General features: G+C 45.8%; 1 protein-coding gene across 7 annotated transcripts in view; it reads left to right on the top strand.

Annotated features, from left to right (window-relative positions):
* The first annotated feature begins 467 nt into the window (after nt 1-467).
* Nucleotides 468-26,962, top strand: part of TSNARE1 (t-SNARE domain containing 1) — a 500,311-nt gene continuing 473,816 nt past the window's right edge. For 4 of the 7 annotated variants that reach the window (XR_015700647.1, XM_087739795.1, XM_087740277.1 and 1 more), the window contains exon 1: nt 468-560. The gene's annotated coding sequence lies outside the window, so the exon portion shown is untranslated. The remainder of the gene's footprint in view (nt 561-26,962) is intronic. The other 3 variants (XM_087739871.1, XM_087740086.1, XM_087740007.1) reach the window with 3 other exon arrangements.

Genomic DNA, 26,962 nt, shown 5'->3' on the forward strand with positions numbered 1-26,962 from the left:
AAGGGGAAGAGCAGCAGGGAGCCCGTGGCGGGACAGGAGGCTGAGGGGGTGGCGGGCCGGCCTCAAGGAGGGGAAGCGCGGCTGCAGGGGGAAGGTGGGACCCGGCGAGCCTCAGAGTACCTGGTGGCTCCCCACGTAGAGGCGGAGAGGGAGGAGGAGGGTGGGGAACGGGGGAGCGCGGAGCGCAGGGAGAACGGGAACGGCCCTCGTGGGGGCCGCGGCCCGCAGCGCCCTGAGACGGGAGGTGCCGAGGGAGACGAGGGAGGGGCTGGCGCTGAGGGACGTGGGCGGGACCGCGGGGGTGCCCGCCACCCTCGGGTGGTTCCCTCCGGGGATTGGTCGCCGGGGAAAGGGGGCGTGGCGTCTTTGCGCGGTGCCGGCTGGGAGTTGTAGTCCGGGGCGGGGCCCGCGGGCGGCGGCACCTGCGGGCTCGGGACTCCGGAGGGCGGGGCGGGGTGAAGGGAGGCGAACACGTGGTCAGGGCGGGCCCGCCGCGGTCACGTGATGTTTGGGTGCTGGCGGCACGGCGCAGCCTCGCGGCGACGGGCGCGCGGCGGCAGGTGAGGGGCGCGCGCGTCGGCGGCGCGTGCTGGACCTTCCCCGCCCCTCCCCCCCCCCCCCTCCGCTGGCGTGCGCGGGTTGAGCGCGTGTGTGACACGGGCGTGACGACTGTCTGGAGGGGTGTGACCTAGGGGCGTGCTGGCCTTGCACGGGGGCCACCTGGGAGCGGGGCTGGTGGCGCACAAGGAGGGCGTGCGCGTGTGTGTGCGCGACGTAGGGATTAGGGCTGGCCTGGCACGGGTGTGTGCGTGCAGCCTGGGGACAGGGCTGGCCTGGCACGGGTGTGTGTGTGTGTGTGTGTGTGAGTGCGGCCTGGGGACAGGGCTGGCCTGGCACAGGGGGTGTGTGTGTGTGTGTGTGTGTGTGTGTGTGCAGCCTGGGGACAGGGCTGGCCTGGCACAGGGGGTGTGTGTGTGTGTGTGTGTGTGTGCGGCCTGGGGACAGGGCTGGCCTGGCACGGGCGTGTGTGTGTGTGTGTGTGCGTGTGCAGCCTGGGGAGAGGGCTGGCCTGGCACAGGGGGGGTGTGTGTGTGTGTGTGCAGCCTGGGGACAGGGCTGGCCTGGCACGGGGGTGTGTGTGTGTGTGTGTGCGCGGCCTGGGGACGAGGCTGGCCTGGCACGGGCGTGTGTGTGTGTGTGTGTGCAGCCTGGGGACAGGGCTGGCCTGGCACGGGTGTGTGTGTGTGTGTGTGTGTGTGTGCGCGGCCTCGGGACGAGGCTGGCCTGGCACGGGCGTGTGTGTGTGTGTGTGTGCAGCCTGGGGACAGGGCTGGCCTGGCACGGGTGTGTGTGTGTGTGTGTGTGTGTGTGCAGCCTGGGGACAGGGCTGGCCTGGCACAGGGTGTGTGTGTGTGTGTGTGTGTGTGCAGCCTGGGGACAGGGCTGGCCTGGCCCAGGGTGTGTGTGTGTGTGTGCAGCCTGGGGACAGGGCTGGCCTGGCACTGGGGTGTGTGTGTGTGTGTGTGTGTGCAGCCTGGGGACGGGGCTGGGCTGGCACAGGGTGTGTCTGCAGCCTGAGGACCCCTTTGGCCTTGTACAGGGTGCGTGTGTGCACCTTGGGGACCGGTTTGGCCTTGCCCAGGGTGTGTGTGCAGCCTTGGGACAAGGCTGGCCTTACACGCGGGGTGTTTGTGTTGCTTAGGGACAGGGCTTGTACACAGAGGTTTGTGTTTGCAACCTGGGAGCAGAGCTGGCCTTGCACAGGGGTGTGTGTGCGCAAACTGTGGACTGTGGCTGCCCTTGCACAGGGTTTGCACGCGTGCATTTGCACAGTGTAGGGACTGTGTCTGGCCTCGCAGGGCGTTTGTGTGTGTATGGGCAACTGGAGGACAGGGCTGGTCTTGCCCAGGGGTGTGAGCAAAGAGGGACACGTGTGCCGAGGGTGCCATGCTCTCCCAAAGACGATGCTTGTGTCCTGCGTGGCCGGTGACCAGGCAAAGACAGGAGATCCCTGCTCCACCACCAGCAGTCATCATGACACTGTCCCGTGGTTGCTTAACACAGTGAAACATTGATGTGTTGACCTCCCGTGCGATGGCAACGCTGGGAACTGCTCCGTGACCAGTGTTGTAGTTTAATAACAGGTTTTGGCTCAGTTTTCACCTCACATAGGGTATAATGGTATTTATTTATTTCCTTCCAGGCTAATTCATGAAGCTTTAGCCAGAAAGTAGTCAGTGAGATGGACTTGCAAGTGCTTTTGGGAAAAAAACAGGAGAGGAAATGAAATTACTTTTAAATGTATAAAGTGCCTGCAATAGTCCTTGGTTGACTTTGTGGAAACTTTTTTTTGTTGCTTTTGTACTTCAAAATGTTTGAGGTTTGAAGCTTTTAATAAAAGCTCGCCCTAGCTGTGTGGTCCAATTAACCTGCAGCACCTGGCGCTGGGGTGGACTTTGCTGGGGAAATCTTGTGTTTCCACTGAACTGCTCGATGTCTGTGTGTGCGTATTAAAAAGCAAAGGGTTTGGAAACCTAAAAGCGCGCTTTCGTTCTTCCGCCATCACACCGAATACGCGCTGCAAAACCTCTGGTTGTTTGCATTGGAAATATTGCGTGACATTTGCAGCTCGAGCTGCGTCCTCATGTCTGGGAGTGCCTCATAAACAAGCGGTCGTCTGTTTGCAAGCCTGGGAATAACATGTGCGTGGGGTGGTGGCCTGAAGTTTTGCTCTTTGTGTTTCATCCTGCTCAATCCTAAATTTTTACTAGCTGTGTGATGCATTAGGCTGGAGTAACCTAAGAGGTTTTTTTTTTTTTCCCCTCCCCCTTTTTTTCTTCATCCAGTAGCAATAAGGTTTATATTTTATCCAGCATTTACTCCATTTTCCAGGTTGGTATTTTCCTTTGCAATGGGTCTGTGAATATGCAATGCCTCATCCTGCCTTGTCGGTCTCTCTGTTGCCTTGGTCTAGGAGTCGACGTAGATGGTTCAGGTCTTTAAATCACCGATGACTCAGGCCAGCCGCTGTCTGGCCTCTCGGTGTCTTCCTGCTCCGTCGCCTTCTCCAGCTGCAACGTCCGTTTCCATCTCATCTCAGCTCCCGGTCGGTCTCTGGGTTTTTGCTGGGGTGCTAATGATGTGCTCATTCCCTCCTTCCAGCCATCAGCCAAGCAACAAATAACCCCTGTTGCTCTCTCCACAGTCTCCCATCTTGCTGGTTTGATTGTGTATATTAATGCAATTAAAAATTAGCACAACCACTGCTGATGTTGCTTTGACGGATGCTGGAGAGGCTGAACAGCGCAACCGCGCATCCTGCTGGAATCCTGGCTCAGATCTCCATACCCGTTTCCTCCTGCCATCGTGCCTAAAACAAGACTGAACTTTCGGATACGTTGTCTCCCTCCTGGAGGAGTATTGGCAATTGCTTGGTTCAGAGGAATTTTGCAATATAACGTTGCGCTGCTGCATTTTTCCTGGCATCCAGGGTTGCCTCTTGTGCAACGACTGCAAGTTCTTTAGCTGAGGTTGGCTACAGAGCCGGGTAAAACAGATTTTTACTATTGAAGTCTCTTATTCCCATCTTCTCTTTTGCAAGAAACCTTATTCCTTTTCTCACAACTTACTTATTTTTTATTTTTTATTTTAAACCTCTTGTTATTTGCTCCTCACCATGTGACTCTCCAGCGTGACGAGGTCTCCCAGCCAGCAAGACGCCTGCTCTGAGGGTGGAGGAGAAATAATACTTCTGTGTCTTGATGAATTTGCACATCAATATTACAGCACTTAAAATCTAATTTAAAAAAAAAAAAGCAGGCGAGCTGAAAATGAATGAGTCTGTGCTTCCCCTTGCTTATAAATATATATCAAATGGTATTTTGAACTGCTGGTTCTTCTGGGAATTCAGAGATATTTAAATAGTAAGTGTGAAAGGGTAAATAATATCAAGATAAAAATAATACTTCTGATTCCCTGCCTGTACCATAAACACATTCTGCTAGATGAAAATGGAAAGAACTTTTGGAAAATCTAATTTACTTTTCCCATCTTTGTTATCTTCCTTCCTACGCTTCAGTTAGTTTGGGCAGTGGGGTGGGTAGGTGGCTCTCGCTTGGCTTTTTTTTTTTTTTGGATCTCCTGAGGGCTGCTGGTGCTGCAGGGGACCATGGAAATCCGTGACCCCTGAGGGCTTTGTGTGGGCAGGAGGAGTCTCTGCCCATGTTTGATGTAGGGTTGGAGTCGTCATCATCAAAGCAAAGGCTCCTTGCACTGGAAAGGACTTGTGCATCCTGGTCTGATCCCCGTGAGACCTGGTGGATGGATGGATGGATGGAGGATGGGGTCCTTCCACTGGGATGTGGTTGGTGGTGTCTCCCTGCCCATAAGAGCAGATGCATTTGCCTACGGCATGATCCATTTCATAGAATTGTTTAGGTTAGAAAAGACATTTAAGATCATCAAGTCCAACTGTTAACCTAACACTGCCAAGTCCACCACTAAACCATGTCCCTAAGCACCACATCTCCCCATCTTTTAGATACCTCCAGGGATGGGGGCTCAACCGCTTCCCTGGGCAGCCTGTGCCAGTGCTTGACAGCCCTTTCAGTGAAGAAATTTTTCCTAATATCCAATCTAAGTCTCCCCTGGTGCAACTTGAGGCCAGTTCCTCTCGTCCTGTCACTTGTTACTGGGGAGAAGAGACTGACCCCCACCTCGCTACAGCCTCCTTTCAGGCAGTTGTAGAGAGCAATGAGGTCTCCCCTCAGCCTCCTCTTCTCCAGGCTAAACAACCCCAGCTCCCTCAGCCGCTCCTCACAAGACTTGTGCTCCAGACCCTTCACCAGCTTCGTTGCCCTTCTCTGGACACGCTCCAGCCCCTCCGTGGCCTTCTTGGGGTGAGGGGCCCAACACTGAACACAGCACTCGAGGTGCGGCCTCACCAGTGCCCAGTACAGGGGGACGATCACCTCCCTGGTCCTGCTGGCCACACTATTCCTGATACAGGCCAGGATGCCATTGGCCTTCTTGGCCACCTGGGCACATTGCTGGCTCATATTCAGCCGGTCTAAATTTCATCCAAATATTTAAGCATGAACTTAACTCACAAAATGAAGCGTCAGAGTCTGCCTACACACTGGTGCTTGATGGGGAAATACTGCAAAACGTGTCCTCCAGCAGCATTACCAACCTTTCAAATTGCGTTTTTCATTTTCAGCATACTTTTTGACACGTGCAAGTAAATCTGGCCACAAAGTTGTGTTGGCGTTGCCAGCAGCGCCGTTGAGCATTGCGAGGATGAAGGGAAGCTCGTGCCCGTCGCTTGATGTTGAGTGCCCAAAAAGCCACGTATAAAATTCATGCTATCACCCTCCTGTGAAGAAGCACGTGTCCTTTTGCTGTCAGGAAGGTTATTTGTGGTTTTTAATAATACACTGTGTTTCAAAAGGAATATGGTCAAGATAAGAATCCTACTCTTTTTTTTTTTTCTGCTTGCCTTGCAAATGATGGTATGTAAGATTAAAATAATGCAAAAGAGTTAAATTAATCTGATTTAACACTTGCAGGGAGGTTTCTATTTAAAACTCTTTCTTCGTAGTGTCACTAGTCAGGAAATTCAGTAGGCAGGTGCCATTTCTTTGTTGCAGCGCATGGGCATTTCTTCGCTTTTCAGCGTTTCTGATGAAGTAAAAATAGCATTTAACTAAAAAAAAAGGGGCAGGATGGATTTTTTTTTTTTTTTCCCTCATGGCCATTTTGCTTGCAGCACCATAAGAAAGTAAAGATTGCATTGGTGATCAGATTTTTTACAAAAAAAAAAAGAAATAGTGTATCAGAAGTTTTTTTTTAAACGCTGCTTTGCTGGGATGCAGAGCTGTAGGGAAAAGCTCTCCCAGGAGCAGTTTAGGTGCGTTGGCTACTCATCTGCTGGGATGCTGCAAACAAAATCTGTAAACCATTTTCCAGCTTCTCCTTGGATGAAGTTGAACTCGGCTGCAATACCTATATTTACTTTTTTTAGTATATTTATTTTTTTTAAAAAAGTAAATGCTCGTGTTGGGTTAGGCTGCGATTTCTTTGCTATCTCTGTCATCTCTTCCCTAAATAAAAGCAGAAAATAACTGCAAAATGGTTGAGACTCTTCATTGTGTAGCATTTGTTTTGTTCTTGTTCCGCTATCACCTCCACTGCAAAGCCACATGTTGCAAAAATGTGATTTTTTTTTTTTTTTTTTTAGGTTATCGGGGACTTTATTTGTCCTCTTTCCCCTGCTGTATACATTTATTATGATTATAGTCTTGAATAACTTGGCCATGTATTTTTTTTTTTGCCCCTGTAGGACTCCTCCATCATCTGGTGCATGGAGTAAAGGAATGCAGGAGACAGCCGTGCTGTAGGATTTTATTCCAACCCTGTTGTGCTGTAGGTGGCCGTAGTCCTTATTTCTGTAAAATAAAACATTTTCTTCTTCCGTGAGGGACTTTGACCACGCTCATTGCTGAAGCTTATTGCTTTTTTTCAGTTTACAAGGAATCTTCTTGTGATGTTTCTGCATGGAATAGGGAGGTGCCTCCTTCAGTTTTCTGCATGTGACAACCAGGCAGATTTGGAGGCCTTGTGACCCAAATTTTTGGATTAACTCATTTCTTTGCTGTGTGAGATGCCAGAGACTCAAATATGGCACAGGGGAACCCCCCAAACTTGCTATTAATGGCTGCTTTGTAAAAAATCTCATACGAACAGTTTGCTCAGGGCTCTGTGGTGGAGGCATATACAGCCGTGAACATTGTTTTTCTTAATTTTTCTTTTTTTCCCTGGAAAATCCCTTATTTATTTACCAGCATGTGATGTCTCCTGACTGTGACCACAATCCGCGTGTACTGATGCTCACTGTGCAGTTCACGTGCTCCAATTTTGGGGCATCTTGGTGGTGACAAATCCTCCCGGGCTCTTTGGGGAAGACTTGAATGACGTCTCACCGGGTTTGCGAGCTCTGCAATGATGGCTTTGCATTTAGGCAAAACTAACTGTAGGGAAAGTCCAGCCTGTGTTCTCCAAAGGCAAGAGTTTTTCCTGCAAAAAACTCCGCTTCTTGTCAAAATTTCCCCCTCAAATTTAGTCCTTGGTTAGATAACCGGTATTGAAATTTTTAATGTGAATAGTTTGTTTGGAAAACGTATTAGTGACTAAAAGAAGGGCTTTTTATCGGAGGGAGTGGTGGTTGCAGCTAACTAGGTAATTGCAATTATGTTTGAGCTGAATTGTTAGCAAATGCTCTGCAGCATCCCATGTCCCAGCCTGGAGATGTTCAGTATGCTCTGAGTTTTTCTAATTTTGGGGAGAAAAAACGCTGCTGTGCATCTCTTTGGTGATGAGGAAGGTAGATGATGCTGCAGGAACTGTGCTGACTCGCAGGGTAACGCCTTGTTTAATATAACGCTGTACGTGACAGATTTTCTTCGTTTGCTATTTATTGCCATTTCAGCCGCCTGGAAACGGGAGCTGCGGACGGTGATCCCTTGAGTTGGCATAATTTTGCCGTTGCTTCTGTCGAAGCATCCCTTTTCCAACATGTGGGCTTGATTTTTAGAAGGGGGATAATTCAGATTATTTGCTTACAATGCTGGTTGTGCACAGGCACTGTTCAACATCCCGCCGGTGACTGAAAGTCCCTCTCTGTCCCTTCTGTTTGCCATGGAATCTTTATTAATGAGAAAGCAAACTTTTTTTTTTAAATGGTAATTGCTACAACAACTTGAAGTTAACTCCAATGGGCTGCGTTTTCTATTCCCAGCTAATAGAAACAAATCAAAAATCACGTGGCTGTATGAGAGTAGGTGCTGTGCATTAAGGCGTAGATTGATCGACATCGTTCTTTACTGTCTTCCATGTAGCTGCATCCTTCTGTTGGGAGCTGCAGATCTTCAGCTTTTCCTTCTTGCAAAGTGAAGCAAGAGCTAAACCTTAATACAGCTTTTATTTTTTTCCCCACAAAACAATTGATTTATGATCCCTTGTGACACTATTAGCTTTCCAGACTCTCATGAGAACCTCCTAATTTCTAAAATACCTAATTTATACAAATGCAAACATACTGCTAAATAGCTTGAGATGTGATTTATCTTTCCCAAATGTTTTGATGTCTTCTGTTGTCTGTCTGACGTATTCCCAGCCGCTCTCTTACCTGAGTGCCTGTTGCTGCTGGAGAGACCCTAATGTCAGTCCCATCAAATATTCTGCAGCAGGTAGTGACCAGGAGCAGACGCTCAGTGAAAAAGTATGAGAAATTAAACTTATAAACATATATATATTGTTAAATAATGATTAATTTCTATAATACTGTGCATAAGATCATATATATAAAATTCACATCTCTATAATAATAGTGCATGTGTTTTTGTTTGCTTTTATGCTGTTTTTTTTTTGTTTTCTTTTGTTTTAAAGAATTGAAAATTTCTGTCTTTTCTCTGCTGAAGCTGCTGTGGACAGAGCAGTGGAATCGGTGTGGGCAGGATCAGGCCACTGTGAATAGGGATAGCTGTGATCAGGGAAGCGTGCCTACCCTGCTGATGCTCGCCATCCTCTTGCGTACTGTCTCATACAGGTTGTAAAGCTATCCAGATTTCTAGTGACAGTGAAAAATCAAGTCATTTTACTAGGGCTGCTTTTGCTAATGATAAATAAGGGCAAAAAAAATTTATTAAAATGGTGGTGCTTAAAGTTATGTTGATGCCACTGTGTCTTAGTGGCTCAATTTCTCAGTGTCAGGGACCTTCAGCTTCCATTAACTGCAAGTGCCCAGAGGTGGAAGGAGGTAGCAAAATGTGGGCGTTGAAGCCCCAGAACCACTGTCCTAAGCTTTTGGACACTTCTGTTTTAGAGAACAACTGCGTGCTTTCCAAAGCCGCCTTAAGTATTGATCATGCACCACTGGGAAGTTTCATAGGTATGGGTTGTTTTTCTAAAAATGTAACAGATTGCTATCCTAGCCAAGTGCCAAAACTGGTCCCTTGGAGATGCATCTTAGCTGGTGGTGTAAACGGTACTGCAATATTACAGTAAAACAGGACGCTGTGACTTATTTGCCTTTGAATTTGAAAAAGCAGATTGCCGCGACACATATTTTCCCGATTATCATCTCTAGAGCTTCAAGCAGATGGGTTTCTTCTCCTTTGCCCCAAACATAGGGCAATGGAAAAGATTTCAATTCTGTTGGGTTTTTTTGTTTCCTCCTCATGGAAATACCTGCAGTTTAATTGTAAAGACCCTCATCTTTGTGCATGGAAACCAAGGTCTGCTTTTTTTTTTTTTCCCTGCTTTTTTTTTTTTTTCATTATTCAGACGTACCTTTGTTTCCTTTTGTATATAGAGATGTCTCGTGGGCTCTCGGGTCTACAAGCTTGCTCTTCTCTCTTCATCCAGTTCCTTTCCTAATGCATTGTCATCCTTTTCTTAATTAATTAAAATTCTTTATAATCCCATACTTGGAAACAGGGCTGTGGGTCTCAATCCTGTTTGCGAGGCTCTGAACACAGAATATAAAGTGGGTGGGCAGAAAGCAGCCTGGAGGTCCTCCTGTCCCTGGGGCACTCACCTCCTGCCTCCCTGCACTGCCTGGCTTTGACCATCCCTTTTCCTTCGGCCCCTGGTAAAACCAGAAGGAGCTTTTGCATTTTCCTCAGTGGTTGCTTCGTGGGCTTGAGATGCTGCCAGCTTCTTCAGCCCCGTTGGGGTGCAACATCCCCTTGCAGGAAGGGTTCAGCTTTTGCTGTTTTTCTCTGCTAGCAGAAAGAAGAGGGAGAGTATAAAGCTTTGCTCTTTGCAAGCAAATTGCTTTTCAGAATCTGTGATGCTTTTTGGGTTGGGACGATAATCTAACTCCTTGGAAGCAGGTGGTGGCCTTAAGGATAAGGTGATTAGTGGTCTTCATCAATCTTCTACACGCAGGTGGAGCCCCTTGGCTGCCTCCTTCTACAACAGCTTTGGTGAAGGAAGACTTATGGACCTGATGTCCTTCTTGCTTCTCTCGCGTAGACCAGAGAGGCAGGTAGATGTTGTGGTCAGTTAAGGGCTGGGTGGGCGCTATCTCCACGGGTGCCATCTCAAAGCCTACCAGCCCCACGATAAAGCCCTTTTAATTGAATGAGGCAATGTTTTCTGGTGGTTCATTATGCTCCATTTCCATTGCTTGCCTTCCTGGGCAGACCGAGGCTGGTTATTGTGCCTGGCTGGCTGCATACCGCTTTGCAAAGTTGCTCTCCTATGCAGACGACGGTGACCTTGCGCTTGCTGATTTGGTAGCTGGGCTCCGATGCTGGCTCCCTGCATTGCATCTCGTAAATAACTCTGTTTTTCGGTTTCATTTCCTGGATCTGTTTACACCTTGCCAAAAATAATTACAACCTCCGAGACCGGGCTTTGCTGAGTGAGGGGGAGGAGGGCACAGAAAAACCTGCAATCCATGTTTTTTCATGCGCTTTGATCAACGCGGTGGTGCCAGTGGGACCGGGATCTCCCTTCTGGGGCATGAATCAGGCTGTGCTCGTGTTCGCCTGGGATCGCTCCTGTTCTGTGCATGAGGTTTTTTTGCCTTCCTCTGTTCAGCATCATCTTAAATTCATGTCCCCGGTGATGCCTCCCTCGCTTGCTTTATTACCTCTTAATGTGTTTTCCCAAGTACGTCTTGCACTTGGATAAACCTCTCTTGCTTTCCTTGGCTGCAAATCTGGTTCTTTCTGCGGTCTTCCTCCTCCAGCTGTTGTGTGCGTCCTTCCTCCATCCATGCAGAGGTACTTTTCTGCTTCTTAGCGTGTTTTTCGGGCACTTAGGAGCCTGTGCATCTTCCTCGAGAGGCGGATGGATGCCGTTGCTCCCGGTTTTGCATCCGAGCCGGCGTTAGTTGTGGTCATGTGCAGAGCCGGTGGGGAAGGCAAGAGTATTTTTAGCGTGCACTTCTGTGCGCCGCTCAGGGGGCCGCCCACAGTTGACTATTAAAATAATAGCGGGGACATTGGGTAAGCTCTGCAGCAAAATGTTGATATGCAAATTGCCATCTTAAAGAGCAAACCTCAAGGCGATTTTTGGCAATGCACGCAAGGCTCCGAAGCAGTGTGTTTTGAATAAAGATTACAGCAAGGGATTTCGTCCAGAGGGCACGCTCGTCTCATTTATTCTGAAGTTTAGCAGAGCTGGTAATTCAGTGTTGGAAGCCAACAGGGTGAAACGTATGCACCTTTAAAAAGGTATTAGATTAGCATTGGCAAAACAAAATGTAATGCCACCTCTGTAACTTGAATTTCCAGGGTTGCAGAAGCAATAAATCCAGTTGCATTTCATTTGCAAGTAATTCCTGGGCACTGTCCAGGGAAGAGGTGGCTCTGATGGCTGCAGAGCTGGTTTGGGAGGTTTGGAGGCATTATCGGGTAGTAAATGAGCTTGTGCCAGCTGACTCGGTGCTCTTTGACTTTTATCTTCAGGTTGGTGATAGGCAGCATGGCTGTTTGAAACCTTGCAGTAAGAAATTGGATAAAACGTGAATTGCTTTCTCTTTTTTTTGTTTTATTTTCCTTGTTATTGAGTTCATGATGGCACTACTGGGAAGGAAACAGCAGTAGATTAGGAGAACCAGTGGTTTCATGGTTCTTGCTTTGCGACTGTCCAAGCTGGTCCTGGGTCCATCAGTACAAGTCAGAGGTACCGTTTCTCCTTTCCGCCCCCAAGTTCACTTGTATTGGGCAGCTATGTGGGTTTTCAGGTAGGTAAAGCGGTTATCCTTCTTCAGTAAGGACAGGGAGCGCTGAGGGAGATCAAGAGAAGCTATTAAATGCCATGGGACCACTGGCCAAAAGTTGCCCTGTTCAGTATTTGAGGACAGAAAAGCAGGTGCCAGTTTTAACCTCTTGGCAGTACCTTCTGCACTGGTGTATCTTCTTTTCTTACCCGCTCTTGTGTAATATTCCTGTTTTATCCTTGATCCTACTTTTGAACCTTATTTGACTTGTGGTGTCTCTTTGTCTCATTAAATGATGCATTTAAGATGTCCTTGATGACTTGAACACTAGCAAGAGCTCAGTTCCTTTCCCTTTTCTCACATACATCGCCCATAAGTAGATTATAACCACAGTTACTGAGCGGTGTGCTGGTGATGGGTTTAATTCAGTAGATGCTTCCTGGACAGAGCTGACCAAATGTTTTTGCCTGTGGACCATTACAGCGTCCTCAGCCATTGGATAGAATCATAGAATCGTTAAAGTTGGAAAAGACCCTTAAGATCATTGAGTCCAACTGTTAACCTATCACTGCCAAGCCCACCACTAAACCATGTCCTCGAGCACCACATCTACCCAGCTTTTAAATACCTCCAGGGATGAAGACTCAACCACGTCCCTGGGCAGCCTCTTCCAATGCCTGACCACCCTCTCGGTGAAGAAGTTTTTCCTAATATCCAACCTAAACCTCCCCTGGCGCAGCTTGAGGCCGTTTCCTCTCGTCCTATTGCTTGTTACTGGGGAGAAGAGACCGACCCCCACCTCGCTACAACCTCCTCTCAGGCAGTTGTAGAGAGCAATAAGGTCTCCCCTCAGCCTCCTCTTCTCCAGGCTAAACAACCCCAGCTCCCTCAGCCGCTCCTCATAAGACTTGTGCTCTAGACCCTTCCCAGCTTCGTTGCCCTCCTCTGGACACGCTCCAGCCCCTCCGTGGCCTTCTTGGGGTGAGGGGCCCAACACTGAACACAGCACTCGAGGTGCGGCCTCACCAGTGCCCAGTACAGGGGCACTATCACCTCCCTGGTCCTGCTGGCCACACTATTCCTGATACAGGCCAGGATGCCATTGGCCTTCTTGGCCACCTGGGCACATTGCTGGCTCATATTCAGCCGGTCTAAATTTCATCCAAATATTTAAGCATGAACTTAACTCACAAAATGAAGCGTCAGAGTCTGCCTACACACTGGTGCTTGATGGGGAAATACTGCAAAACGTGTCCTCCAGCAGCATTACCAACCTTTCAAATTGCGTTTTTCATTTTCAGCATACTTTTTGACACGTGCAAGTAAATCTGGCCACAAAGTTGTGTTGGCGTTGCCAGCAGCGCCGTTGAGCATTGCGAGGATGAAGGGAAGCTCGTGCCCGTCGCTTGATGTTGAGTGCCCAAAAAGCCACGTATAAAATTCATGCTATCACCCTCCTGTGAAGAAGCACGTGTCCTTTTGCTGTCAGGAAGGTTATTTGTGGTTTTTAATAATACACTGTGTTTCAAAAGGAATATGGTCAAGATAAGAATCCTACTCTTTTTTTTTTTTTCAGCCGCTCCTCATAAGACTTGTGCTCTAGACCCTTCACCAGCTTCGTTGCCCTTCTCTGGACACGCTCCAGCCCCTCAGTGTCCTTCTTGGAGTGAGGGGCCCAGAACTGAACGCAGTACTCAAGGTGCAGCCTCACCAGTGCCGAATACAGGGGCACTATCACCTCCCTGGTCCTGCTGGCCACACTGATACAGGCCAGGACGCCATTGGCCCTCTTGGCCACTTGAGCACACTGCTGGCTCATATTCAGCTGGCTGTCAACCAACACCCCCAGGTCCTTTTCTGCCAGGCAGCTCTCCAGCCACTCCTCCCCCAGCCTGCAGCGTTGCATGGGGTTGTTGTGACCCAAGTGCAGGACCCGGCACTGAGTCATGTTGAATCTCATACAGTTGGTCCCAGCCCAACGATCCAGCCTGGCTAGGATAGGAAGGCTGGAAGACTGCATGTGCAATGCTTTTCTCTCTCGCATGTGATTTCTCAGGGACTTAAATAATCTGAGCTGAGGTGTGCGTTGGACTTGTACACCCCATCAAATCGTCATGGGCCATGGCTGGACTTGAGTGAAGCCAGCGTTCCTGACAGAACGGTGGGAGAACATGCCCTGGAGCTTGGTGTTCTTCATTGTACATCACACTGACGTTAGCTTTGTAGAAGTCTTGGTTGACTTCTTAAGAGATCGGTTGAAATTTTCGGTTGAAGTTGAGGAATCTGTGCCCAAATCTGCCAAGTTTTGTGTAATGACTTTTTAGATGCTGGTAGTAAGAGGTAACTTAGTGTGTGAGTGCTACTGTGCTTGTTTAGGGTATAACTACTGAATAAATAAATTTCACACAGGTTTAGTTTAATTACTTGAAATTGGGAGTTTTAAGAGACAGAGGTCGGTGGACTTGCCCGAGTGATGTGACCAGTTGGGAAGTGGATTTGAGTCCTTCCATTTATTCCAGTTCTTGAGGAGCGAGTACTGTGGTTCTTCAAGAAATACTAATTTGTTGGTGTTTTCATTATTCTTATATTGGGAAGCCTGGGCATTGTTGGGGGAAAGAAAAGTTTGTATCACAGTAAATGTGTTGCTATAGGATTGGAAACTGGCAGTAAATGAGGCAACTTCTTGTGAGTTTTGGGTTTTGTTTGTTGTTTTGTTTTTTTTTTAGCTCTCTGAGACTGGTACAAATCTGTACCTTTTAGAGGCTGGAGAGGGACAGTCCTCAGTGGAAATAAAAGTAGTTGGTAGCTACTTTTTTTTTTCTTCTTTCAGTGTAGCATAGAAGAAACAGGTGGCTGAGACTTTGTTCTCCTGACTTTGATACAAGTTTATGTTGGTCAGCTTAGTTCACTTGTGTCCTTTTACTTTAATTATATGTTCCAACACCGTAAGACTTTCAAATATCAAATTTTGAGGGTGTTCTCTGCCAGAACTGTATGGTTTAAGTGCAGATCCTGTTGGCAGGCATCTCAAGAGCTGTTGACTTCCCTCCTTCGTAACCCCATCCTCTCTTGACTAGTTTTTCCCTCCTTAAAAGTCAAACAGATTTGATAAAACAGCAGAGCTCCCGAAAACATTAGAAGAAGGTACAGAGGGACTCAGAAAGTGGCGGTCTGTAAAGCACTCTCGTGAGCGTGTAGCCCTCTGAAGATCACCGTGTCCTGCTTGCATCTTGACATTGCTGAGCGAGTAAAAGAAAAATACCTTTGTAGCTTGGTTCAGGCATGTCTTAAATCTTCTTTGTGTCTGTCCTTTGCTGCATCCTGCATCTTTGTGGCATTAAACGCAAGCTGCTGGTTATGTCTTCCAGAGCCCTTCTTGTGCTGCCTTATGCCTCATTGAGATGTTGACTCTTCCCTCCAAGGTCCTGAGTCTCTGTTCCTGACTTTGAAATGCTCCAAGTCTCTGTTGCTTCATTCTTCTTCCCTCTTGATGACATCAGCCATGGACATTTGTAGGGATGCTCTTAATTTTACCCAAACCTTGTTTTTTTGATGGGATATCTTCAGGGAACCTCACAGCTGACTGTCATGCTGGTGTTACTGTCTCTCCAGATTGTCTTTGCATCTCCTGATGTTTCCCATCCAATCTATGTTCAACTCTTTCTGCATTCAGTCTCCTATTTTAAGGTCTTTAATGCAGGAATCATCTCCTTACTCTGTATTTATACACCATTTAATGTGATGCAAATGTGATTCCAAAGTGATGCTGTTGGTGATACTTTTCAAATAGTTTGTTGTTGTAGTTAACAATCTTGGGAATGCTGTCCTTTTATCTATCTATCTATGTGTGTATGTGTATATATAAAAATATATATATATATTGGCCAGGGACAAAAGTTAAGACATTGTAGCATGTTAGCATTTGAAAATCTCACAAATAATAAAAACTATATGTTTTTTCCATCCCTACCTTGCCTCCTTTGGTAGTTATGTTATCAGTTGCTTTGTGTGGGGGAACTGAAACGGTGAACTCTGATCTCGCTGGGTAAGAAACATTTTTGTAATGCTGTGCATTTAGACTAATTCTGTCTGCCGTACAATGTGCTGAGGATTTGTGATCCTCAGCAGGCATTTGACAGATCTTAACTAGTTATGCTGAGTCTTGTCAATCAAAATTAAACGCCTACCTCACTCCTTCCTACTTTCTCTCTCTTCCAGCTTTTTTATTTAGGTTGGTCATTAAAATTGCTTATAACCATAGAAACGAGGAAAACCCGCCCCTTGCATTCCAGATCTTTAGCGTGATATTCCTCTACTGACATCATGCGAGTTATATACATGATAGCTTAAAAAAACCCAAAAAACATGCAGGTAGGCAGAGTTGTCATTAATTCCTTCCTATAATAGGCTTGTTCCTATGGATGCCAACCAACGAGCATGTCCCTCTTGCATTCCTGTACGGTGTCCAGCAGAAGGAGAGACCCTGCTGTGGAGAAACCGCCTGACAAGATAAGAGTCGGAGAAGAAAACAGATAGATACGTAGGATGGGAAGGGTGGGAGGATGACATAAGGAGAAGATGGGTCGGCAAGAAGTTGCATGCACGACATAGTGCGTGTTGATAATTTCAGTATTGGTTTTCATCCTCCTAAGGCTGCCTGCGACATTGGGTGCTCTCAGAGATGGGCATAATATTGATACTTCTGTAAAACTGGGCTACCAGGTTTCTACACTTAAGGATCTGAATCCCCACTTGGCAGGATGGGATGTGTCATGGCTTAGCTTGTTCTGGAAAATTTAAATGATTATTGATTTTTGCTTGTAGAGGCAGTTTAAAAACACTTGACCCAAGGCTACATGAAGGGGACAGAAACTCTTACCTGAGGAGCCGTCAGCATCCTGAGATTTCAGTGCTGGTCTCTGTGCTGGACAAACAGTGCTGTTTTCATTTGGAGCAGGATTGCTCCATGTGAGATTGCCTGAGGCAAGATTTCTGACTTTTTTCCCCACCTTAAGTTGCACTAAATCACACGAATATGAGTGGTGTTTTTGTTTTTTTTTTACAAATGGAAGGAGTAATCAATCAGATGAAAACAGTTAACTGCAGCTGCCTGCATTGCTCTTTATAACTTGCTCAGTTTTGCTCTTTTTATGAATTATGGGAACTTGGTAGCACGTGGAAAGCAATACAGGTGGTCAAGGAGTGACTTTTCTGGGTACGTGATGGCAGGGCTGGAGGGATCCTCTGCTGCTTGCACTTTGCTGGGACCTCTGAACATGCTGAGATGTGGCATGCATCGGAGAAGGGGAAAGTCCTGGCGCTGGAGCAGGTTGGTGCGTATTTTAGCTGTGCACCAAGCAGTTACCTCTGCTTTTACATTTTTCTAATATATTTAAAAAAACCAAAACAAACCTACAAATCCCAGAAAAAACACTCCCAAGACTGTTGAATGTTGATACATAGACTTTCTGTTTAGTTGCCAATGTGTAGATGTGAACCAGTAGATAGTGGTAGTTCATATCGATGCCTCCTTAGACGTGTTACAGGAGGAACAGAATTTGTACAAGGGATCCTACATCTCTGTGGTGAGAAGGCACGTGCTTCGTATGTCGCTGTACAGTGCTTACGAAGAGGGAAGGCTGCCTCCTTAAGAAATCGCAGCATGTCTTGATGTTTGGAAGGTCTCCAGGATGGAGATGTGGATTGCTCCTGAGGTAGTTGGATGTGGGAGTTTCATTGCTCTCTCTATAGGAAGACATGTCTCTTGGAAAGATGAATTTTGACCTTTGGCCAGGAAAATAATGAGGAGGCAGTGTTGTATGATGTGGCATGACAAGGTGTTGCTGAGCAACATCTTAAACTTTAAAGGTCTTACTTATTTACCCTGTCTTCAAAAGCCAACGCCGGGCACTGTACTTTAACGTAAAGGCTCTTAATGATTTTTTTTTCCATGCGTTGGAGCTTCTGCTGTTGGCTTTTGAGAGTGTTGAAGTAGAATGTGTTCATCAAAGAAGACGAAAGGGTAATTGTGTGGTTTTTCTAAGGGTATGAAAACTCAGGGCAGAAGTTCCTTCATCATCCTTTGCTGCTTTCCGCAGCCCTGGTGTCATCCCATGTGATTTGACTTTCTCCACCATCCTGTCACAAGGAGGGATAAGAAAGCTTTGATGATAAGTCTGGAAGGTTGAGTCCTGCATGATGATGCTTCTCCTGCTTAAAACAAGCCCATCACCCAAAATTTCAGCAGTTCGATTAAAAGACTTCTTTTGAAGAATAATTACTGTATAAAGGAAGTAATACTTCCACTTTCTTAACTTTACACAGCATAAAAGTGCCTCTACCTGAGTTGCCTAAGCCATTCTTTTTCTTGTTTCCTTTTTTTTTTTAAGCATAAGAAACTGCCTTAAAAGCATGTTAAATTCCTCCTGAGGCATTTGTTCCCAAATTTGGGACCAAAAAAAAAAAAAAATCAGTCACTAGAGTGTGTGAGGAAAAAAAGGGTTTAGTAACTCTGGAGACTCTAGTTAATGATGTATCTGAGCTATTGGATCTTTATGAACGCTGTTCTAAAATACGCAGCTGTATATCTGTCTATATGGACATGTTATCTCTTGTCTCTTGCTCTGTACACATCCATGTGCACATGCATTCTTGTATGAATCATCTTCCCAAAAGCAACAATTTAATTTTTCCTCTCTAGATATTTTTAGTTCAAAATAAATTATAAAGATACCATAATGATTTTTCAGTCTTCTGCTAACTTTGCTTTGTAACAGATTGGCTGCTGTTACAAAGGCATGAGTCCTCTGTGCAGCTTTGTGCTACACCGTCCTAGCGAAGGTTTTGCTTTTCTGTGCTGAGACTTTTTCCAGTGCTAAGTCCGCTTGGTTGTCCCAGTTGTGTGCTTCTAGCTCAGCAATCCCTTTAGTTGCATGGGCTTTCGTTTTGTAGGAAATGTAGGAAAAAAGCCGACAGACCCTGCTTACCTGGCTAAGACTGGATATAAAATATGAGATCGCTAAGTAGGGAAAAATGACAGTTATGTGAAATCACAAATTGCAGAAAATTAAAATTACTTGCTGTATTTCAGTGGGCATCCCCTAATGTTTGCACCCTGAAATTAAAGGGAAGGAGTGGTGTCTTTTTTTGTGTGTGTGTTACATTGTCGAGAGATATTGTATAGCCCAAAAGCAAAGCTTGTCTAATACATATAAACAAATTTACAGGGTGTGAAAACTCCCAAAGGCAGCTGAATCTCAAGATAAAGCTAAAACCTCAATCTTGGGAATTCCTGTGCTTCAGACCGGGGGAAACAGAGCAGATAAAAACCTGTATGAACTTTTCATTTCTGATTTTCATTTTTTTCCTTTTCCCTGAACAGAGACGATACTGCTGAGATGGGCCTTGGGTCTGTTGGGCTATTGCTGTCTAGTGCCAAACAATTGGCTCCACAACACAAGGGAATAAAATTGTGGGGCAGATATTTTTTGCTGTTTTCTTTCTTTGATAATCCTTCCTGTTTTGGATTCTTTTTTTTGGTTGTTTTTCTCCATATCCCTTCAACTCATTGGAGGTGATGCTATGTTTGGTGGACCCAGCCTCTGGAGTGGGTGTGCAGGAACGTTGTAGGCTCAACGCTTGCTGATGTTCACCTGTGGATGGCGTCTTCTGGTCTTGCGGTGGTTTCCTTGTTTTAGCTGGTTAATATTAGGCCATGTCCATCCAAATTCTTCCCCGACAGCTGATCTTGCCTGACTTGGCTGATTCATTAAGCTCTGGGATGGTCGACACTCGTGATGCGTTGGGTTTTTTGGTCAAAAGTGAGTGTTAATGGGCGCTCTCTGCTAAGAACAGATGGTCAGTGAAGGTTTCATTTTTCAAGGCATAACAGACTGTATTTGTAAAACCTTTAGAGTTTTTTTTATCAGCAGAAGTAGTTTTCTTAAACTACGTCTGTTTTTCCCACCTGGAATACCATTACAATAGTTTGTATCGTGGCTAGAATAGTTGTTTCATGTACTTCAGCTTAATAGTAGGAAGTAAGTTGTCTTGGGTATTTTTGGTTTGTGTGTCTGTTCCTCTTTCATGGAATACTTTAGAAAGTATTCCAGAATATATTTTTCTGAATCAGTTGGTTATCTTGTGCTGAATTCTTATTCAAGAGATCAGGATCTTTGAAACAAGTCATAGAATCATAGAATCGTCAAGGTTGGAAAAGACCCTTAAGATCATCGAGTCCAACCGTTAACCTATCACTGTGAAGTCCATCTATACCATGTCTTCGAGCACCGTATCTATCCGTTCTTTAAATACCTCCAGGGATGGGGACTCTACCGCTTCCCTGGGCAGCCTGTTCCAATGCTTGATCCTTAAAAAGGATTTTATTTCTCTACCTCCGTTTTCCATAGCATGGGGAGAATTGGCATGTTCCAGCCCAGTTTCGTATACAGAGCTAAACAGATTTGTAACATTCAGTAAATAATACGCAAAAAGTATGCCTATTAACATCCTGAGTAATCACCAACAACAGAGTAAATACGAGGTTAATGAGATTAAGAGGAACGTAAGCGTTTGAGTGCTCCTCCCCATGGCCCCGTAGCCGGTGGCAGCCCCGTTTCTGTTGACGAGCCCAGCATGGCTATAGACGCAGGAGTGATTTTGCTGCTGTTCCCCATACAATGCTTAATGAGTTCCTACTGCTGGCATTTTTCTTTAGATACGGTATAATATTATTAAATCCTACTCAGATTTTGAGGTTTGTTTTTTTTTTTTTTTCCAATAAATCTTTATTTTTATTTTTTCCCTGTTTGTTTCTAGTGCTGGGGGTCAGTGGTAAGGAGTCTGATTAGCCCTTGTTTTCTGAGGTCTTCTCCCAGGCATGTTGTACCTTCCTAGATGTCTCCTCAAGGCCACCAGAGGAATTGGCCGAAGTCTTTTCTGGGAAACATGGTACCATCAGAATATCATACCCAGAAGTGCATTGAGATTTAGCCCTTATTTTTTTATCCCAAGCTCCATCTTGACTCAATTTCATTCGTCCTTTGCCTTTCTCCTTCCAAGTGCTCTCCATCATGTGCTTTACATTATATCTTGCAGGGAGAGAAAGACTCATTTCCAAGCAAAAATATAACTTTTTTCTACTGTAGTATCTCTCAAGCCCTCTCCCAGGTTAGTTGGGTTTTCTGGACATGGTGCACTCTGTCCATCTTCCTCTAGCATCTTCTGGCACTCATTAATGTTTCCTCAATGCCAGTACTTCAGAACTGTATATTTGAGTTTTCTCCACCCAAAACTGCGTATGCGTGGTTGACTCAAAGCTCTAGGCACCAACTCCCCTTACTGGTCAGTTGACAAACTGCAACATATTTTTTTCTGTTTTAAATGAAAACACCTTACTGAGAAACCTATTTCGTTTACTCAAGATAAATCTTGTACTTCTGATCCTAGCTTTTCTTTTTATGGTGCTTCTGATTAAACCGTGAACCTTTGACTTAAACAATTCAAGTAGAGTATGGGCACTGCATATTGCCTAAATGAATTATTTGCCTCTTAGCTTTTGTTTCTATTTGTTGTGTTTTTGTGGGTTTTTTTTTGTGTGTGGGTTTGTGGGTTTTGTGCCTTTTTTTTTTTTTTTAATATTGCAAGTTATTTTCCTCCTGTTTCAACTGAGTAGGGCAGTGATTTCTCTCTCCTATCAGTTCTTTTGCATTTGGGTGTGATGATGAGTATTGTCCCCTATCACAGCTTTGCCTGGAGCTGAGATTTCCTTTCTAGACTGCGTTGCTGCAAGTCAGACCGATGTCTTGGCATGGGCTGGGCAAAGTAGAAGAGCACTTGAGCGCTTCATTGATGCTGTGGAATATAATTCCACCAAATTGCTATCCACCAACACAGCATTGGAAAGGTCCTCTGGGTTCATCTTGACATGGTGGCTTGGTGTTCTCTGGAGAGCTAAGAATCATAGAATAGGTTGGGTTGGAAGGGACCTTTAAAGATCGTCTAGTCCAACCCTGCTGCAGTAAGCAGGGACATCTTCAACTAGATCAGGTTGCTCAGAGCCCCGTCCAACCTGACCTTGAATGTTTCCAGGGTTGGGGCATCTACCACCTCTCTGGGCAACCTGTGTCAGTGTTTCACCACTACCCTCATCATAATAAATTTCTTCCTTGGAAACTAAGAAGATGGGTTTTTGATAGGAACAATTCCTGCCTTGCCTTGCAAAGGCATGATATGGGGCAGTCTGAGGGAGAAGAAAGTAGGTCTTGACTTTGCTTGGTGGGATGGTCTCTCTCCCTTTTCGTCCAGTTCCTGTTATGGTTGGTAACTGGGAGACCAGTTAAACTCAGTGATGCTCTCACAGTGCTGAGGGTTTTGCCTGTAAGTCACGTTACTGCTCAGCGTGCAGAGAGCTCGTGCTGATGCTTCCAGATGTTGCAGTGTCGTTGGACAGAGAGATTGCTGATACACAGAACAGCAAGACCTTCATAAGGGGAGGAAGGTGTTAAAATCAATGGCACGATTGCTTCTAGTTTCATTTTGATCTCTTTGCAAGTAGAACGGTGATGGAAACAGCAAATGTCTGTGTGTAAGTGCAAGGGAGGGACTTGCACGTATTCCTGTGCAAGGGCAGGGGAAGCTCTTCAGCTTGCTGCAGCATGTTACTGATATTTGTGTGTGAGTGCTTCAAATTTTGTAAGAGACATAAGGCTTGAGAAATCTACTTTGTTACCTTGTAAGTGGATGATTAAACCTTCTGCATTTTCTTCCTTTTCACTGTGGGAATCTTTAAGTCATTATGCTTATTTTCTTTAGAGATCATAGTAAAAGGAAAGAGTGGATTAATTAATTATTTTTGGAAAGTGCTTCTCTGCCTGTTTTACGCAAAAGCACTTTAATTGATCTATCAGACAGTCGAGAAGAGGACAGAGAAGAAAATGTTTAATGCAACATGTAATTCTTTCTGGTTTTGCCTCAAAATAAGAAGCCACTTTGCTGAGATTTATGCATCTAAACACAGTTTATGTACATGGTGCAGCTATGTTTTATCTGTCTACTGCAGCAGGCTGATGCAAAGAAATGCCTTGATCAATGGTATGAACTGGTTCAGGATAACTCCCAAACTGTTCCAGTAATAAACACAGCGCCAATTTCTTGCCACATCTGTGTGTTTTGTTTTTTCTTTTAAATGTGATCTACTTGAAGGTTAAAAATTAAAATGATGCAAGTCTGTTTCTTGCTATACTGAAGCAGAATAACACCCCATTAAACCAAGAGCCCTTCCTATGCATTTTGCAGCACGAGAATGCTTCGAAGGCAGGTGAGATGACTGTGCCTTGTCTTTAATTCTCCTAGATACACAGTACTGCATTACAGAGTTTATGCAAGCCTGGCAATTGAACAGAGATTGCCTGAATTGCAAAGCATCACTTCAGTGTCAACACCTTTCTCCTGTCTAAGGTGAAACAACTGGGGTGATTCGATGCCGTTGTACAATTACCTTCAAGGTTTGAGGTCTGAGCTTTTTTAGTCTGCGCATGCTGGCGGAGTCAGGAATATTTATAGGCTGGAATCACCTTGTTTTGGCTCCATCGTGGTCAAAGGACAAATAAAATAGTGTGTTACCAGGTCTTGTTCAATGTTTGTGATCCGTTGTGACTGAGATGTGGACGATGTGCATGTGTTAATGCACGCCTCCATGATTTGCTCTAAAGATTTCTGGGGATATCTGGACATGGTCTGGAAGAGTCGGCTGCGAGACTGTGCCCTAAAGCTTTCCCTAAAGTAATGAGCTGTATCCCGTCATGGTGGTTTGAAGCTGGAGCTTGATGGAGTTGTATGGCAGGATGCCACGGGAATGATGGAGAAGGGACTGAGCTTTAACGCCCCATCAGAAACCTCTTCCCTCTACTCTACAGAGTAGAGCCATGCAAATACGTGTCCTACGGTTGAAGGTCCAGCTGGTAATCATTGAGTTTGAGCACTGCTGTAGGATATAGGTATTGCGAGCTGGAAGCTGTGCAAGCGCAAGACAAGAAGGTTGGTTCCTGACTTGGATAACTTCAGATTTACTGGAGAGTAAAATGAAGTGAGGAGATGATGATCGGCATCAGATACAGTTGAGAGGCTGGAAGCAAAGCCCAGCTCACAGCAAGGACGTTTCAAGGCAGTAGGTCCTGAGGAAAGCCTGATGTCCTACACAGACGGATTTGGGAAGTCCTCTGCAGCCTGGGAAGCCTACAGAGATGTGGACCGTGGGGTTGTTGGCACGTTCCTGTGCTGGTGAGTTTGTCCATGCAACTGAGTTAAAATACTTGGAAGAGATTCAACTTTTTAGAGGATGCATGAATGTCTAAAGTAAGCGAAACCCTTTACTGAAATAGCTTTTGATATTTTGGAGATTTTCAGCTGCATTTGTTTGAAATATGCCATGTGCCATGCATTAAGAGTTCATTTTCAATATATTTTTGGGTCCCTCTTATTTAATGTTGACCTCAAGAAAGAACAGCCCCTGTCTGTTCCCCCCCCAAAAAACGATGAGAAAAATGAGAAGTAAGCAAAAAGAGCTTGTCATGAAACAAAAACTCACTTAAAAACATCTAGTTTAGAAAAGCATCTTTAGAAACTCATTCTGTACTTTTATCGCAAGGACAGTGTTATACTGCTGTACTGTATCGGAGAGTTTTGTGTTTAACCCAATGAATATTTTAGCTTGGTGTCTCCAGGGGTAAAATGAAGGAGGAGCTGCTTAGAGGGATTAATGTGGAGTGAATTAGATGTTTGTAAAAGGTATTAAAAGCTGCAATTGCTGTAGCGGGATTGCATCCCAGTGTTGGAAACAGGAGGTGAGATGCTATGGTGTCCGTGGGGAAGCTGTGAGCCAGAGGCTGTTGCAGATGCTCCTGCTGATGGACCTGGCTGCTGTGGGTGAAGCACTGGTCTGGTCCAGGCATGGGGACAGCCGTCTGGATTACAGGATGAAGACAGCCAGTTATTTACTTAACGTGTGGATAGATGAAAGGTGCTTAGATCAGATGAAAAGGGGCGGGAAGGGGAACCCAACCACCAAATCCCTCATATTTCCAAGTATCAATCATAAAAATAGTTGTAAAACACCTCAAGGGTGTCTCTTCTCTGTTCTCTCATAGTTTCAGTAAGCGCCACAGGCCAAGTGCTTGTGCTCACCACCAGGATGCTGTTTCTTGATCCCAGAAGCTGCATCCCAATGTCTTCCTTTGAAGCTGCATCCCAGTGTCTTCCCCCAGCTCCCAGCCATGAGGCAGGAATAACGCAGCCCTCTGGGCAAGGAGATGCCCAAGGACTAGCTCACAAGCAGAACATGATGGTGTCCCCTGAATGTCCTGCTCCTACAGCATCCCCACACAGGTCCAGGATGGGAGCCAGGCAACATCTTTGATCCAGGTAGCCACTAGCTGGGGGTATTGAGACCCATTTTCCCACTATCAGGGTTATTCTGGTGACCCAGCAATGCTTGGAGCAGCCCAGCCCTTGTTCTGCTCACTGGGCTTGGTGCTGGTTTTTTGCCACCTTCTCAGAAATCGCTCTGAACTCAGTTTGCTTTTTTTAGAAACGTGCTTTCATCATTTGTAATACTAAAGGCTCTCCTGCAATGGAGGAGGTTTTGGCTGTTATTTTTAACTGAATGTTTCATTGATCTGATTTACGGCATGAGCTGCTGGCTGCTGTATTAGCAAGAGAGCAGAGAGCCAGCCGTGGTGTGGGGCGGGGAGGTCTTGACTTATCTCGCTTGTCAGAGCTAATGCATCACGGAGCTGCAGCCCAAAGATGCGTTTTTGCATCATTTTAAGCCAATAAAATCAGGGCTCCACTCGCTTTTAAGTGAATCCGTGGACTTCAGCCCTATCCAACATTTTGGCATTGGTGTGCTGGTGTCTGCATGGTGAGCCAGTTCGAAAGTCTGATTCAATCAAAATGAAACTTCACCAAAAATAAAAAAGTGACTTAGATTTTGGATAAATGAGATGTAGTCTTAGCCCTACGAGGCAGCTTGCTGCTCTTGCTTGGGCTGGATTAATCTTGCTTGGAGCCCCAGCTGAAGAGGCTGAGTGCCAGCCATAGGGATGTGGTGGGACCGTGGTTGGTGTGGTAGGGTGGAAGGTGGCTTCTTCTGGGCAGTGCCGTTGTCTGTGATGTGAAGTGTAAAGCCTCCATCACTGATGCTTTGCTACACGGTGAGTGCAAACCTGAGCTAGGAGCACCTGAAACCTTCAATGACAGGTTTGAGTGTTCAGCTCAGTCCTAACCAAGTGCGTAAACAAAGCTGGAAGCCTGAGGAATGGGTTATTTTTCTACTTGGTGAACCAGAAAATTAAATACAAATACAGTGTTTGGGGCAGGGGTATGAAAGTGAGAACAGATCAGCGCTATTAAGTTGTTTTCAGAAGTGGAATTTTTTTCTGATAGTCTGAAGTCTCTCACTTCCTTGAAGGCTTTCTCCTGTCGCTGCCTTTCTGCCTCTTGCGTTTTAGTGGGTTGGTTGAGTTAATCACATCAAAGAGTATACTTCACTGATTTGGGCTTTTCTCCTCTGCCCAACCATGAATGAATGTGTTCATGAAGCACGTAAGGACTTAATATCTCAATGTCGTTAAGGGAAACAGGAAAATTCAGCGATTACCTTTTTTTTTGTATCATCCAGTCAACCAGTTATTATGTGTCCAGGTCTAGATTACCCATGTACGCTGCTTGCTGCCTCTCTGGTACTTGGGAGGATGCTTTGGAGAACAAATTGAGATGTAGATGGGGCTTGAAGCTGCAGAGGGGAGGCATCCATGAATATATGGAGGATGTGGAGAGATTGTGACAGAAGTGTCACAGGGATACAGAGTAGGGGAGCAGGGGTTATTGTGGCAGGAAGCATTTTATAGGGGACATGACCAGGGGTGCTCAACCACTGTTGGCATTGAGAACATGTTGCTCTGCAGTACTCAGTGCTCTGCAGTGTAGAAATGTGTGGTTTTATGGCTGCTAAGGCATGTGTTGAGAAAACAAAACAGACTTGGAGACCCTTCAGTTGAAGGGGAATTGACTTTTTTCAGGATACTATTCTGGAAGTTGGATGTTTAGGGCATTCCCCTTAGTCTTCCTGATCCAAAATAGCTGAATTGCCTGACATTCAAGATACTTGGTATGTGTCCTCTCTTCCCCTGGATGTGGAACCGAAGAAATGGTAATGTCAAGGAACCCGGTTAT

The sequence above is a fragment of the Nipponia nippon genome, unplaced genomic scaffold, assembly GCF_047370975.1.
Source record: "Nipponia nippon isolate SJK-2023a ecotype South Korea unplaced genomic scaffold, ASM4737097v1 scaffold_1, whole genome shotgun sequence".
In the NCBI taxonomy this organism is placed as follows: Eukaryota; Metazoa; Chordata; class Aves; order Pelecaniformes; family Threskiornithidae; genus Nipponia; species Nipponia nippon.